This window comes from Zonotrichia leucophrys, chromosome 4 (genome assembly GCF_028769735.1).
Source record: "Zonotrichia leucophrys gambelii isolate GWCS_2022_RI chromosome 4, RI_Zleu_2.0, whole genome shotgun sequence".
In the NCBI taxonomy this organism is placed as follows: Eukaryota; Metazoa; Chordata; class Aves; order Passeriformes; family Passerellidae; genus Zonotrichia; species Zonotrichia leucophrys.
In genome coordinates, this window is record NC_088173.1 from 69,822,471 (window position 1) to 69,837,016 (window position 14,546).

Below are 14,546 nucleotides of genomic sequence, written 5' to 3' on the forward strand. Positions count from 1 at the left end.
GCGTTTGAGTCATCTCCAGTTGCATTTTGAGGCAGAGTGGAGTCACATCCTCATCCCTTCGCTCCAGGAACAGGAACTTTAACCCATTTTAGCTACTCTGGACATTTTGGCGGCTCTGAGGCACTCCAGGAGTTAAAAACCCCTGCACCAGGCTGTGGTTCCCCTCCAGAAATTCCTCTGCAGCTCCAGGAATCCCCGGGATACCTGCAAAAGGTGTTTCTGGAGCAGGAATCACCTCCCTGATGCCATTCCCACCTTTTTGGGGCTGGCCACTGGCCACTCCCAGCAAGGCAGAATCCCCCAAGGTAATGCATGCCAATTACTGCAATCAGCTAATTAGCAAACAAGATCGATTCAAATGAAGTTGTGGTGTCAACAGCTATTATGCAAGCTTGTGTTTGCCGGAGGAAAGGTATCCTGAGAGTCAAAAAGCCCTGGCGGGTGGGAATTGAGGAGACCTAAAAGGGATGTGGGCGGGAGCAGGGAAATTAAGGGGGAGAAAACGCCAATGCTGAGACAAATTAAGGAGGAAAAGTGTTGGGAATGGAAAGTGAGGCAGTAATTAATGACTTGTGAACACAAAAGGGGTGACGGAGAGAGGTGATTCCCACCAGCCAGGCTGGGATGAGAAGTCACATTTTCACTGGGGAATTACCCGGGCTCCTCTCTAGGGATCCCCCAAAGGTTGGAAAGAGGGGAGCTTCTCCCTCCTGGAAAATTCCAGGGTGAAACACCCTGTGACCGTGTTCACAGGGGTCTTGGGATGAGGGAAGAGACGAGGATCTGACTCCATGTTTCAGAAGGCTTGATTTATTATTTTATGATATATATTATATTAAAACTATATTAAAAGAATAAAAGAAAGGATTTCCTCAAAAGGCTGGCTAAGAATAGAATAGCAAAGAATGATAACAAAGGCTTGTGGCTCGGACTCTCTGTCCAAGCCAGCTGACTGTGATTGGCCATTAATTAGAAACAACCAACATGGGCTAATCAAAGATCTAATTGTTGCATCCCACAGCAGCAGATAACCATTGTTTACATTTTATTTTTGAAGCTTCTCAGCTTCTCAGCAGGGAAAAACCTAAGGAAAGGACTTTTCATAAAAGATGTCTGTGACAACACCCTGGGAAGAGCTCTGTGCCACAGGACACCCACCAGAACCAGCTCTGTGGTGAAAATCGATGGCAAATTTTGGGAACCAGTGACCAGCCTGGGCTTGCCTGGGATGCAGCGATGTCCCGAGGGCAATTCCAGCCAGGCTGGCTCCATCCATCATTTCTCCTCCGGGAAGCCTGAAGCTGGATGAGGGTGGGACACCCTGGTGTAAAGCCTGCAGAGACATCTGCTAATCCTCCCCTAAGCCCCTGGGATGGATTTAAAGGGTGTTTTTGTCGCTCGCCCCCGGGATCAAGATCCTTAGAGGATAAAGCGTCCGAAGGAAATGAAGGGATTCTTGTCCCCCAGCGGGGCATGAAAGGGAGACCCTGCTCCCGCTGGGATGTCCCCAGGAGGGGCGGGTGTCACCTCCCCCGTGCTGCCCCTCGGATGCTGCACCAAGGGAAATACAGGTTGGATAGCAGGGAAAAGTTTTTCACAGAGAGAGTGATAAAGTTCTGCCATGTTCTGCTTGGGGAGGTGGTGGAGTCCCCATTCCTGGGTGTGTTTAACAAAGCCTGGATGTGCCAGGGTTTAGTTGAGGTGTTGGGGCTGGGTTGGACTGGATGATCTTGAAGGTTTCTTTCAACCTGGTCATTCTGTGAATTCTGTAAGTTCTGTGATTCTGTAAATTCTATGATTTTGTGATTCTGTGGATTCTGTGAATTCTGATTCTCTCATTCTGTGAATTCTGTGATTCTGTAAATTCTGTGATTCTGTAAATACTGTGAATTCTATTATTCTGTGAATTCTATTATTCTGTGATTCGGTGAATTCTGTGATTCTGTGATTTCTATGATTCTGTGAATTCTGTGATTCCCTTATTCTGTGATTATGTGAATTTGGTAATTCTATGATTCTGTGAATTCTGTGAGTCTCTGAATTCTCTGGATTCTGTGAATTTTGTGATTCTGTGCATTCTATGATCCTGTGGATTATGTGATTCTGAGAATTCTGTGAGTTCTGTGGATTCTGTGAATCCTGTGAATTCTGTGATTCTGCCAATTCAGTGAATTCAGTGAATTCTGTGAATTTTGTGAATTCTGTGATTCTGAGGCCATGCTGGAATTCAGGCAGGAGCTCAGCTGCCCGGCTCAGGAGCTGCCAGATGCCCTGGTTTTATCCCAGCAGCTGGCCCAGAGAAACATTATCCAGCAGCCCAAATCTCTGCCTGCCTTTTAAACCCTGGAGGGGTGCAAAGTTGCTTTGCACTCCAAAGGCAAGGATGGAGAGCTGGAGGAAAGGGTTTTCCCTGCTTTTTATCCTGGTCAAAGCTGGGGTTGGGGCTGTAACATCGTGTCCTGCCTGTCCTCAGCTTCTCTTCTGAGGACGAGAGGGAAAGACAACAATGGATTCATGGAAAACTTTATTATGGAAAAATCAAGTTTTCCAGCTGTGAGGAATAACCTGAGTGGTGGATGCATCCACACAAAGGCTGGGATGGCTGTGCCAGGAACGTGGGCACTCAGGGATCGCTGGGGTGACTTGCAGGGCTCGTTTTTAAAACAAACAGATCCCTTTTATCGCCTGAAACGCCTCACCTCCGCCAGGAGGAAACGTGTGGAACAAAGAAACGCCACCATTAATCAGCTCTGGAGCTCGGGGCTTGGCTCAGGGAGCTCTTCCCAAAGCCAGGTGCCCACCTCCCACAGTGCCTGGAGCCTGGCTGGCTGCTCCTGCTCACCCTGACATGGCACAGAGAGGGAAAGAATGGAATAATGGAATAATGGCTCCTTTCTTTTCCAGCTATCAGGAATGCACCACACCTGGTGCCCCTCGGGGAGTGTTTGCTGTCCCGGCGGGCGCCAAGGCCGGATTGTTTGCACGGGGATTTATTTATTTAATATTTTTTTTTCTAATGAAATATTATTATTAAAAGCTAATTTGGGCCCCTGAGAGCGTGGAGGGGAAGGCAAAGCTCTTGGCTGGCACTGAGGAATGTCAACAGGCTGGGTTTGGCTCTTCCCAAAGCCCTTCTGAGCTGCAGGAGATGAGTTTGTCTGGGCTCTGCTGGGAAACACACAGGGGGATTTACCCACCCCAAACACCTGCAGCCACAAGGTCTGGTTTGGAAATACCTCATCCTCGTCCCCAGATTAGCCCCCAATCTGTACAACCCCTTGGGAGGCTGCAGAGGGAAACTGAGGTTGAGGAATGGGCCAAGGACGGCGCTGAGCGCCAGTAGCAGGGAAAAAAAAAACCAGATTAAAAACTTTCCACTTGGAATTCAACAGCACTGAAACCACTCCTGTGTGTTGGGGACACCCTGATCCCCAAAGAGATTGAGCCCTGGGGTTTGGGAAAGCACCAGGAGGGAGGAAGAGCAGATGGGAGGAAGGAGAGGAATAAAGTCCTGCTGTGCAGGGGCTGGCTGGGCACCAGCTGGGCAGCAGTGATTTATTTACATTGCTGGAGGAGCTGGGAGAGCATCAGGGCCTCCCTGAGCCTGGCACTGTGCTCAGCCTGCCCCTGCACACGGGTGTTTGTGTCCTTGCTGAGCTGCACAGGGTGGAGATGTGGGTTTTCCTAGCAGAGACCTTTTGGGAAATGTGTTTGTTGGAGGAGGGAGAGATTTGAGCCAAGAACAGATCCTGGTCTTTTCCTGGACCACCAGGGACCCTCTCCCCTGGGCAGGAGAGCCTTGGGGTGCAGAGGCCTGTGGGGATGCAGCTCTGCCCATCTCATCCCAGCATCCCTGATGATTTTGGAGATGTTTCCATCCTCTCCTTTCTGCCCTGGTGTCTCTGAGCCACCTTGAGAAGCCATCCCAGCCACTCCCCATAATGGGAACAGCATTTCCTGTCTTCCCACCCCACACTTTGGTGCACAGGAATGTTTCCATTCCTACAGACAAAAATAAAACTTTTTCAAATCATATTATTTTCTCCTCTTTCCTTTTAGATATATAGAAAGGGTGAGATATAGGAATGTGCCTCCTGTTGATGGAGTGACAAAACTGTCCTTTGTCCCCATAAAAAGGAAAAAAGCCCAGAAGTTTCTCTCCTCAATTAAGTGAAAAGATATCTCATAGGACTTTGGGGACTTCACCTCAAACTTAAGGATGGCCAATTGGACAGAAGGCAAAAAGTCCCACCTGAGTAATTTACTAGAAAAAGAAGAGAACAAAAGGAAATAATCACTTTTGTGAGGTGTTTTACCAAGAGCAAGTAGACCTCTTGCACCTGGCTTGGTTTTTCCTGTAAACAGTTTTGTTATTTTGCTTTTTATTAAAACTTTTCTGTTTCCAACACTACCACAGCAGCCATCCTGCTGATTTTATGCCTTCTAAGGTAGCTGAGCTATCTTGGGTGTGAAATAGATCTCCAAGAGCTTGTGAAACCTGGCTCAAAGAGACCCATATTTCACCTGTCCCTTGTCCCCTGTCCCCTTGCCATTCCTGGCAGTGCTGGAGGCAGGGACTGCACTGCAGGAGAACACCTGAGGTGAGGCAGCCACTCCTGCCATGCCAGCATCTCCTCTGGGATGCCTTGGCTGCTCCTCCAAGAGCTTGCCAAGGGCACAGCCAGGGATGGAATGAAGGCAGCAGCCCGTGGGGAGTGAAGGAGCCTGTGCTAGATCAGCTGATATAATTAGAAAGCAGGGACAAGGAGATGAGCTCCTGTGCCCAAAAGCTGGGCTGATTTTCCCAGCTCCAGCAGTTGAGCTAAGAAAAGCTCTGACCTCCTCCCCTTGTGCTTGGGGGCACTGCCATGGTTTGGGGGACAGGGAGGAGCTCCCACATCCCAGATTTTCCAGGGATGGGGCATCTACAGCTGCTCTGGGTGGTGAAACCCACCACCATCACCTCAGCCAGTCAGGGTCATCTCACCCCCTCAGCTGGGCCTATCAGGACTGGGCCCAGACAGGCCCACCAAGGCTGGGCCTAGCTGGGCCCACCAGCACTGGGCAGTGTCTGCCCCGCAAAACCACTCTCCAAGTTGACTTTGCCAACCAGCTCCATGTCCAAATTGTGTCTCCTCATGTTTTGGTTCAGGCAAGAACCCCCAAATTTCCCCCAAATGGGCCCAAATGGCCCCCAAATGATCCCAAATGGGCCCAAAATGACACCGCAAATGGACCCAAAATGACACCAAATGGGCACAAAATGACCCCAAATGGGTCCAAAATTATAATCTACTTGCAAAACCCTCAGGCCAAGCCCTGTGGTGGTGGTGGGGAGATGGTGGATTTGTATCTTCTGGGAACATCTCCAGAAGATGAGGCGACAGAGTGGGAGAGCTGGGGATGTTCAGCTTGGAGAAGACTCTGGGGAGATCTTCCAGCACCTTCCAATAGATAAAGGGCCTCCAACAGAGCTGGAGAGGGACTCAGATGGGATATTAGGGGAAGATTCCTCCCTGTGAGGTGGTGAGGCCCTGGCACAGGGTGCCCAGAGAAGCCCCTGGATCTCTGGAAGTGTCCAAGACCAGGTTGGACAGGACTTGGAGCAACCTGGGATGGTGGGAGGTTTCCCTGCCCATGGCAGGGGTTGGAATGAGATGGTTTTAAGGTCCACACTATGAAATCCCATCCCCACAAGTCAGAGTTTCCCCATGGAAGAAGGAACTGGATGAGAGATCTCCATCCATCTGCAAACCCACCTGGTCTCCTCTGGCAGCACTGACCCCCCAAAAAAACCCCAAAACCTCCAAACTGACCTCACAACAAGGATTTAATAGGATTTAGCATCAGGGGAACCAAGCTTGGCTGTCTGGGCAGTGCAGAACACACCTGGGCAGGCTGGGGAATGTCAGCAGGGTGAGTTTGGCTGGTCCCAAAGCCTCCTGAGCTGCAGGAGATGAGATTGTCTGGGCTCTGCTGGGAAACACACAGGGGGAATTGCCCACCCCAATGTTCCTGCTGGATTTCTGGGACATTCCCAACTGGTTAGGAGAGGAAGGGATGGACTTTTCTCACGGCTGGAGGGAACATGGAGAACAGCAACGAGGATGTAGAAACAACCTTGTACAACAAGAAATCCTGAGCCTACAGAGAAGATGAGTCCTGTGGGTGTTCAGGAGAGGCACAGGGTGCAGGATGAGACCCAGCCTGGTGCACTGGGCTTGTTCTCACCTCCCCTCCTAAATAAAGCCCCCCATCCCATCCTGCTCCCAACTTTTAGCATCATTCCCCAGACTTTCCCAGCAGGAATTCCCTCCAGTGCTGGACAGACAGACAGTCACTGCTTATCCCAGGTTTTCATTCCTGCTTTGGATCATTCTTTTTATTCCTGATCATTATTTTCCTCCTTCCAGAGGAAAGCAGCTCTTTGGGCCACACACCAAGGGATTTGGTTAATTCCTCACCCACAGAAGCACAGATATTTATTTAAAAGCTCCTCTTGTTATGTTACTTGGCAACTTGTGAGCCCGTGTGTTTCTCCAGCTGATAAATATTTGTGAGGTTGGTTGTGTGAAGAGCAGCATGTGTTAATGATCTGATTGCCTTTTTCCTGCAAAGGGAACGGGCTCTGTTGCCCATTGGTGCCACAGGAGCTGGAGGTGCTGAGGCTGGACACCAGCCCAGGTGTGCTCAGGTGGGCAGGAGGCCAATGGCGCCTGGAATTTTTCAGAATTTGTGTGGCAGCAGGGCCAGGGCAGTGCCTGTCCCCTGTGCTGGCACTGCTGGGGCACCTCCAGTGCTGGGGAAACTTCTGGGCCCCTCACAAGAAGAAAGATCTGGAGGGGCTGGAGAGAATCCAGAGAAGGGAACAGAGCTGGGGAAGGGTCTGGAGCCCCAGGAGAGGCTGAGGGGGCTGGGAAGGGGCTCAGCCTGGAGAAAAGGGGGATCAGGGGGGACCTTGTGGCTCTGCACAGCTCCTGACAGGAGGGGACAGCCAGGGAACGGGGACAGGAGGAGAGGGAACGGCCTCAGGGTGGACCAGGGGAGGTTTAGATTGGATATTTGGGAAAGTTTTTTTCATGGGAAGGGTTGCTAAGCATTGGAAAGGGCTTTCTGGAGAGGTGGTGGGGTCACAGTCCCTGGAATTACCCAAGGAGTGAGTGGATGAGGCACTCAGAGCTCTGGTTTCATTGGGGTGGTGGTGCTTGGTCAAAGGTTGGTACTTGGTGATCCCAGAGGTGTTTTCCAGCCTGAGTGAGTCTGGGAGTCTGGGATTACACCTGTCTAACCCTGGAGCATCCTGCTGGCTCTGGAGCTTCTCACTGGCCTGTGATCAGGATTTGGCCCTGAAGGAAAGAGAGGCTCATAATGGGCTCAGACAAAGCTCATCCTTCTGCCTCAGGAACCAGAAAAAGCCAACAGGACTCACACCTTCATGGCAAAACCCCATTTTTGTGAGCTGGAAACTCAGCCACCATCCCTGAGAACCTGATCCCCAGCCTTGCAGCCCTGCAGAAACTCCTGCAGCTCCTGCATTGCTCAAGGGGACTTTGAGCTCCCTCTGCCAGGACAGCCCTTGGCTCCAGCCCAGATCACAAGGCACGAACCATCCCAATTTCCTGATGGCTGCCTTACAGTGACCTTTGCTTTCCTTGCTCTTCAGGGAGCTCCTTGGACCTTCCTCCCACCCATGGTGGGGCTCAGCCTGGTCCTTTCCCCCATGGAGGTGCCTGGGGCTGTGGGGTGACGGAAGAGCTGAGTTTTGGGTGCTTTGGGGAAGCACCTGGATTACTGCAGGATCTCAAGGTGTTTGGTCCACCACCACCTCCAGGATGGAGCATCCCAGCCTGCCTATGGCTCCTGGTGCCACCTTGTCCTGCTGGAACCCTGGAATGATTTGGGATGGGAAGGACCAGGGATACCACTCCCTAGACCTTGGAAAGAGGTCCCACAACCAGAGGGTGAATCCAGGGACTTTACCCAGCATGGAGCAGGGGTGTGGGGGAACCACAGGGGCTGGGGGATCCCTGCCTGCTCCCCAGTCCCAGGGACAAGGATGACTGGGCTCCTGGCCTCGTATGCCTCCATTTCACTTTCAGATCCCTCAAATAATAACCGTGTTTGCCAGCTCCTGTGACAGGAATGACTAATGGGAAAGATCCTCTGAGAAGGGAAACAAGAAATCTCCTCGTTTCACCCTTTGTTTGCTGGGTTTCTCTGACAGCCCCGGGAGAAAGCAGATTTTAAACCCTTCACCAGCTCCAGCAACACCCTCTTAACTCTTAACCTTCCCTGTCGGGATAGAACTCCATTCAGAAACTTTTTTTGCAGCCAGTTTATCCACATTCCTGCTCCATCCACATGGAGCTCCGACAGCTGATGCAACGTGGTTTTCACAGTGCATGTGTGGAAAACACCCTCCCCATCTGCCTGGTGTGTTTTTGCAAGTCAGGGGACCTGTCTTTCTCTCTCTTTTCCCTTTTTTTCCCGGGATGGGTGATCAAAGGTGCTCTTTTCACGGTGATGGAAGCAGCAGGGGATGCCCGGGGCTGATGCTGCAGCCCCTAGGGATGGAGGGCTCTCCAATCCCATTTATTTTAGGACAAGCTGCTGCTCTCTCCCAGATACCCACAGGCACATGCGGGACTTTCAGATGCTCCTTTTCCATCTAAGGGGACTGGGAGTTGATCCCTGGGGATTCCAGCAAGGAGGAGTTGGAGGAGGAGGGGATCCCTGCATGAAGAACTGAAGCCACACAGGCACCGCGCTGTGTTTAAATGCCCAGCGAGCCAGCAGGGCCAATTTGAGCCCCTCCGCCACCCCTCCTGTGCCCTGTTGCCATCACAAAGGCGACACTGGGGACAAGGTGCCCGCTGCCCTTGCAGCCAGGGCACCATCGCACGGCTCCGGCATTTCCACGCCTGTTCCCAGCCCGTTCGCCTCGCAGCCTTTGCAGAAAATAAATTCCCCAGCCAGGCTGAACTCGGATGACAGCATCGCTGCTATATTTAGCCACGCCAGATCGCCGCTCCAACCAGGGCCACACATAAACAAACCGAGCCCGGCCGGAGAGGGCACGGCCGGGGGATGCAGCGGCCTCCCGCTCCTGCCTGCCCCAAATTTGGGGTGCCCTGCGCTCCCCCGTCATGCCAGCACCTCCCTGGAGGGCTTGGCTGGCACAATCCTCTGCCTGAGCAGCTTTGAGGATGAAGGATGTGCCGGAGGGTGTTGGGAACGGAGGGAGATGCCAAAGGTTATCCTGCGGGGCAAGCGGCATCCCCCGGCTGCCATTGCACCTCTGGCTCCCAGCTGGAATTCAGGGAGCTGTCGGCATGCCCCCTTCTCCTGTGGGGCAGAAAATGCCAGAAATGCCCCGCTAGAGCCGTGCCCGCCCTTCCCACCTCCACTGCTCATCTCCCTTCAGCTTTCCTGCCTGATCCTCTCCCTGTCCGAGCCTCTGCCATGGAGCACGGAGCTGCCCCGGGATCCACGGAGCTGCTCGGGGATCCACGGAGCTGCCCGGGCATCCATGGAGCTGCCCTGGGGTTCATGGAACTGTCTGGGCACCCACGGAGCTGCCCTGGGGTCCACGGGGTGTGAAGCAGAGGGAAGAGGTTGTGGATGGGCAGCAGGGTCTGTACCTGGCTCACTGGCAGGGCCTTGTGCTCCTTCTCCAGCTCCACATGTGGGGAGGGGGATGGGGATGCTCAGGAGGTGCTCCAGGGGTACTCAGGGGATGCCTAGGGGATGCTGAGGGGGTGCTCAGGCAGTGTTCAAGGGGATACTCAGGGGGTGCTCAGGGGATGCTCAGGGGGTGCTCAGAGGATGCTCAGCGGATGCTCAGGGAATATTCAAGGTGATGCCTAGGGGGCAATGTCCAGGGGGTACTCAGGGAATGTTCAGGGGGTACTCAGGGGATGCTCAGGGGGTACTCCGGGGGTGTTCAGGGGGTACTCAAGGGGGGGAAGCTCAGGAGGTACTCAGAGGATGATCAGGGGATGTTCAAGGGAGTGCTCAGAGGGTACTCAGAGGGTGCTCAGGGGATGGCCAGGGGATGCTCAGGAGGGATGCGCAGGGAGTACTCAGGGGATGTTCAAGGGGATGCTCAAAGGGGGATGCTCAGGGGGTACTCAGAGAATGCTCAGGAGATGCTCAGGGGGTAGGTACTCAGGGGATGCCCAGGGGATGCTCAGGGTGTGTTCAGGGGATACTCAAGGAATGCCCAGGGGGATGCCCAGGAGGATGTGGAGCATCCAGCAGCCCAAGACCCTCCTCTGAAGCAGAGGACCAATCTGGCCCGGGGGGCCGCTGGCAGCCACAGGTCCCCAGGCTCTCGGGTCGGCTCCGAGGAGGGGACAGGGTGGCAAAGAGGGTCCCTGCTCCCCCCGGGCACACCCAGGGGCGCGGATGGGGCTCTGTGCTGCAGTGCAGCAGCTCCAGCCCCGCTGTCTGCCGGGGTGGGAGGCGGCAGAGGGGCTGCCCACCTTCACCTGTGCCTGCTCCGAGCGGGATGAGCCATCGGGAGCGGCCACAACGCGGGGATGGAGCCCGGGACCCCCAGGAGCAGCGGGGTGGGCGTGCACCCCTGGCCTGGGGGCCGCTGTTCCATCCCTGCCCAGCCTCCTGGGGGGATGTCCCAAGCGGGGATGGGGAGGAACGCTGCGTGCCCACCGAGCCGGGGTGAAGCCTCAGGCGGGGACCCCCCTGCCATGACGTGCTCCCTCCCTCCGTCCCTCCCCACCGCCGCTGCTAGGCGAGGGCCACCCAGCACCGAGGCAATGACATAATTCCCAGCAACTGCACGTTAATCACCCGGCCGCCAGCAAGCCCTGCGTGCCTCCGATCCGACCCCCAGCCCCAGGCAGCGCTCCCCTCCCCGACATCAAAGAAATAAATGAGAGAAGGCGAGGGAAAGGTGACGAAGGGGAATAACCCGGCCCTGGCACTGGCACACGAGTCTGCCCCCCCTCCCCTCGCCGCTCCTCCCCGCCTCGCACTCTATTTTTGGGTGCTGTCACATCCCGATGGCCCCGCGGGGCCAAATCCAGGCAGCTGCGACTTTAGGCACAAACACGGCTCCCTCCCCTCCATCACACCCGAAATCGGCGCTGCCAGCCCATCCTCCACCCCACCCCCTCCCCAAAATCCTCCTCCCCTCCCCCCTCCCCAAATCACATCTGGGTGGGTGGTTCGGGCGCGCCAAGCTCCAGCATCAGGTCCCCAAATAATAATCAGATCAAACCTCTCCCTCCGTGCACCCCACCCCCGGGAGACCCCCCCTCACCATCACCCCCATCCCCATCCCACCTCCCCCCTCTCCCAGTTGCTCCCAGTCGCTTCCCAGCCTTACTCTTGGCGGGGATGCCGGGCAGCAGCGATGGGGCCGCGATCAGGGCTGGTGGCAGCCGGGCGGCCGCTCCCGTCCGAGGGGTCTCATTATCTCATTTTGTCCTGTGTCACCAACACTCACACTCACACACACACACACACACTCACATTCACTCGCAGCCACGTTTCCCCCCCCTTCTTGCGGCAAACGGCGGCCAGCCCCGACCCCACCCCCTGTCACAGCAGCAGCCTAACAGCGAGCACCGGCAGGATGGAGGAGGATCTGCTCGCCTTCCCTTTAACTCTTGCCTCGCCACCCCCCAGGACAGGGCTCTGTCCCCGCCGACCTGGCTGAGGATGCTGGGGTGATGCTCGCACCTCCCTCGCCTTGCCGCCGTCCCCCCAACAGGGCTCCGGGATGTTTGGGATGTGCGGGTGCCCTGGTTCTGTCCCCTGCAGCCTCATCACCCCCAAAAAAGAGCCCCCGAATAGAGCTGAGCCCTGGCAGTGGGGCAGGGGGGGTCTGGCTGGGCTTGGAGGGGCTCGGGCAGCCCCGGCGTGGGACCCAACTCTGCCAGCCTGGATCCACCATGAAAATCCCATTTTGGTCCCTGTTTGCCCCCCATTTCCCTTTGGGGTGGAGGGGGCACAGCCTGAACCCCTGATGGGGATGTAAGGTCAGTGTGGGGGAGGAAACAACTTCTCCCATCCTACGGAGAATCCAAGGACCTGAGCTGGCAGGGGGTGGGGAAAAACTCCCCAGATTCCCTCTGACACGGATGAGCTGAGAAAGGGACATCCAAATGGGCAATGGCTGAAGGCAGGGCAGCTCTGACTGTGACACTGCACTGATTGTCTTCTCCAAGGAGAAATGAGAGGTCCGAAAGGGAAAGGGAAAGGAAAAAGAATAAAGGAAAGGGAAAGAGAAAGGGAAAGGGAAAAGGAAAAAGGAAAGGGAAAGGGAAAGGGAAAGGGAAAAGGGAAAAGGGGAAAGGGAAAGGGAAAGGGAAAGGGAAAGGGAAAGGGAAAGCTCATGGTGCTGCCCATGTAGGGGTTGGTGGCACAACGCTCCCAGTTCAGGTCCTGCAGCACACTCTGCTCTCCCCTCAGCCTTTCCATGGATAGATGGAGGTTGCACCCCTCCTGCTCATCTGTCAGGAGTCCCAGGAGGGAGGAAAGAGGCAGGACTTGCTGCTACTGAATTCTGCAGCTTTCCAGTGAAACAGCAGAGCAGGTAATTAATTGTTGCTGCTAATGGTGCTGGCCAGGCCCTCGGCTGCTCCCCCAGAACCTCAGGCTGTGAGAATCTCCCTGCACAGGTTGTTGCTGACAGAGCTCCAGGGGCTGTGTGTGATCCTGCTTGGATGGAAAGGGCAGCTGAGGCTCCCTGATTTGCTTACAGCCTCTGAGGACCAGGATTAGACTGGCTGGGCAAAGCCACCTCTGCTGTGGGTGGGACTCTGCTGCTTCCCACCAGCGCTGCCAAGCTGTGGAGCAATTCAAATCCTGCATGGAAAACCTGGAGGGGTCTGTCCTGGCCTTCCTGGGCAGCCTGGTGTGCTCTGAGCCTGGCAGTGCTGCCTCTTTTGGGGAACATGCAAGGGTAGGAGGTGTCCTACAGGAAGCTCATGGAGATTTTTGTGCTGCTTCAGATGAGCCCTGCTCCAGCTGTCACCCCAGCACACACATCCAGGACTGAGCACCAGCCTGATGGGAGATGAGCCCCAGCTGCCCTCTGCAAGGGACACTGGAGTGCTCCTGGACACCCTGAGGGAGCCTGCATGTGTTCCCCTACCCAAAATGGGTCATGCCTAGGCTGGGGCAGGTCCAGTTTTGTAGCTGAGAATCAGAATCACAGAATCATTTAGGTTGGAAAAGGCCCCTAAGATCACTGAGTCCAAAAGTTAACCCAGCCCTGCTAAGAGGAGATGCTCTGACGGAGTTACAGCTCCACCAGGCCAGCCCAGCCCAGCATTCTGTCCCCAGCTGCAGCTGTCATTGGACACCCAAGGAAGACCAAAACAGGTCAATATTTCCTCTTGGCAGTCTCCAGCACCTCCAAGGAAGAAGTTTTTGCCAGGTCCAGACATCCCTGGGAGCTGAGAACCTTCAGTGTGCTGTGAGTCCATCCCCTGCAAGGTGCTGCCTCCTTGGGTGGGTTGAAGCCCAGAGCCTGTAGGACACCCCCATTCCCTCCCATTCCAATCACTGAGCCTTTGATAAGGATTATCCTGGGACCAGCACTGGGGCTGCAGGAGCTTCACTCTCCTCCTCTATACCAATCCCTCTCCAAGTGCTGGCAGATGCAGAAAACCTGTGGCAGGCTGGGATGAGATCTCTCCCCAGGGAACAGCACTCTGCCCCCACTCCTCATCCTCATCCTCATCCTCATCCTCATCCTCATCCTCATCCTCATCCTCATCCTCATCCTCATCCTCATCCTGGCTCTGCTACAATCCTGAGTGGACTTTGTTTTCCCTTATTTGCTGAGTGTTTTGTGTGCAGGATTTTCACTCTCCCCCTCAACACCAACCCTCCTCCATTCATTGCAGATGCAGATTCCCTATGGCAGGGTGGGATGAGCTCTCTCCCTGGGGGACAGCACTCTGCCCCCACTCCACATCCTCATCCTCATCTTCATCCTGGCCCTACTCAAATCCTGAGTGGACTTTGTTTTCCCTTATTTGCTGAGTGTTTTATGTGCAGGATTTTCACTCTCCTCCTTTACTCCAATCCCTCCAAGTGCTTGCAGATTCCCTGTGGTGGGTTGGGATGAGCTGTCTCCCAAGGGGACAGCTGTCTTCCCCCACTCCTCATCCTCATCCTGGCCCTTCTAAAACCCCAAATTTGGACTTTGTTTTCCCTTATTTGCTGAGTGTTTTGTGTGCAGGATTTTCACTCTCCCCCTCAACACCAATCCCCCTCCATTCATTGCAGATTCCCTGTGGCAGGTTGGGATGAACTCTCTCCCCAGGGGACAGCACTCTGCCCCCACTCCTCATCCTCATCCTGGCCCTGCCAAAACCCCGAGTGGACTCTGTTTTCCCTTATTTGCTGAGTGTTTTGTGTGCCTTGCTGTGGTGATCATGCTCCAGCCGTCAGCTTGCAGCGAGTCCTCGGGAGAAGGTGCCAACTTTAACATATGCCTGAACAGTTCTTTTCAGACATATACAAACTGGAACAAAGCCTCGCTGGGAATATGCTTGTTGGTGCAATTT

At 54.7% G+C, this 14,546-nt stretch overlaps 1 protein-coding gene across 1 annotated transcript in view; it reads right to left on the reverse strand.

Annotated features, from left to right (window-relative positions):
• Positions 1–11,544, reverse strand: part of LZTS3 (leucine zipper tumor suppressor family member 3) — a 52,348-nt gene extending 40,804 nt beyond the window's left edge. Inside the window, exon 1 of the mRNA XM_064712028.1 lies at positions 11,351–11,544. The gene's annotated coding sequence lies outside the window, so the exon portion shown is untranslated. The remainder of the gene's footprint in view (positions 1–11,350) is intronic.
• Between the last annotated feature and the right edge of the window lie 3,002 nt (positions 11,545–14,546).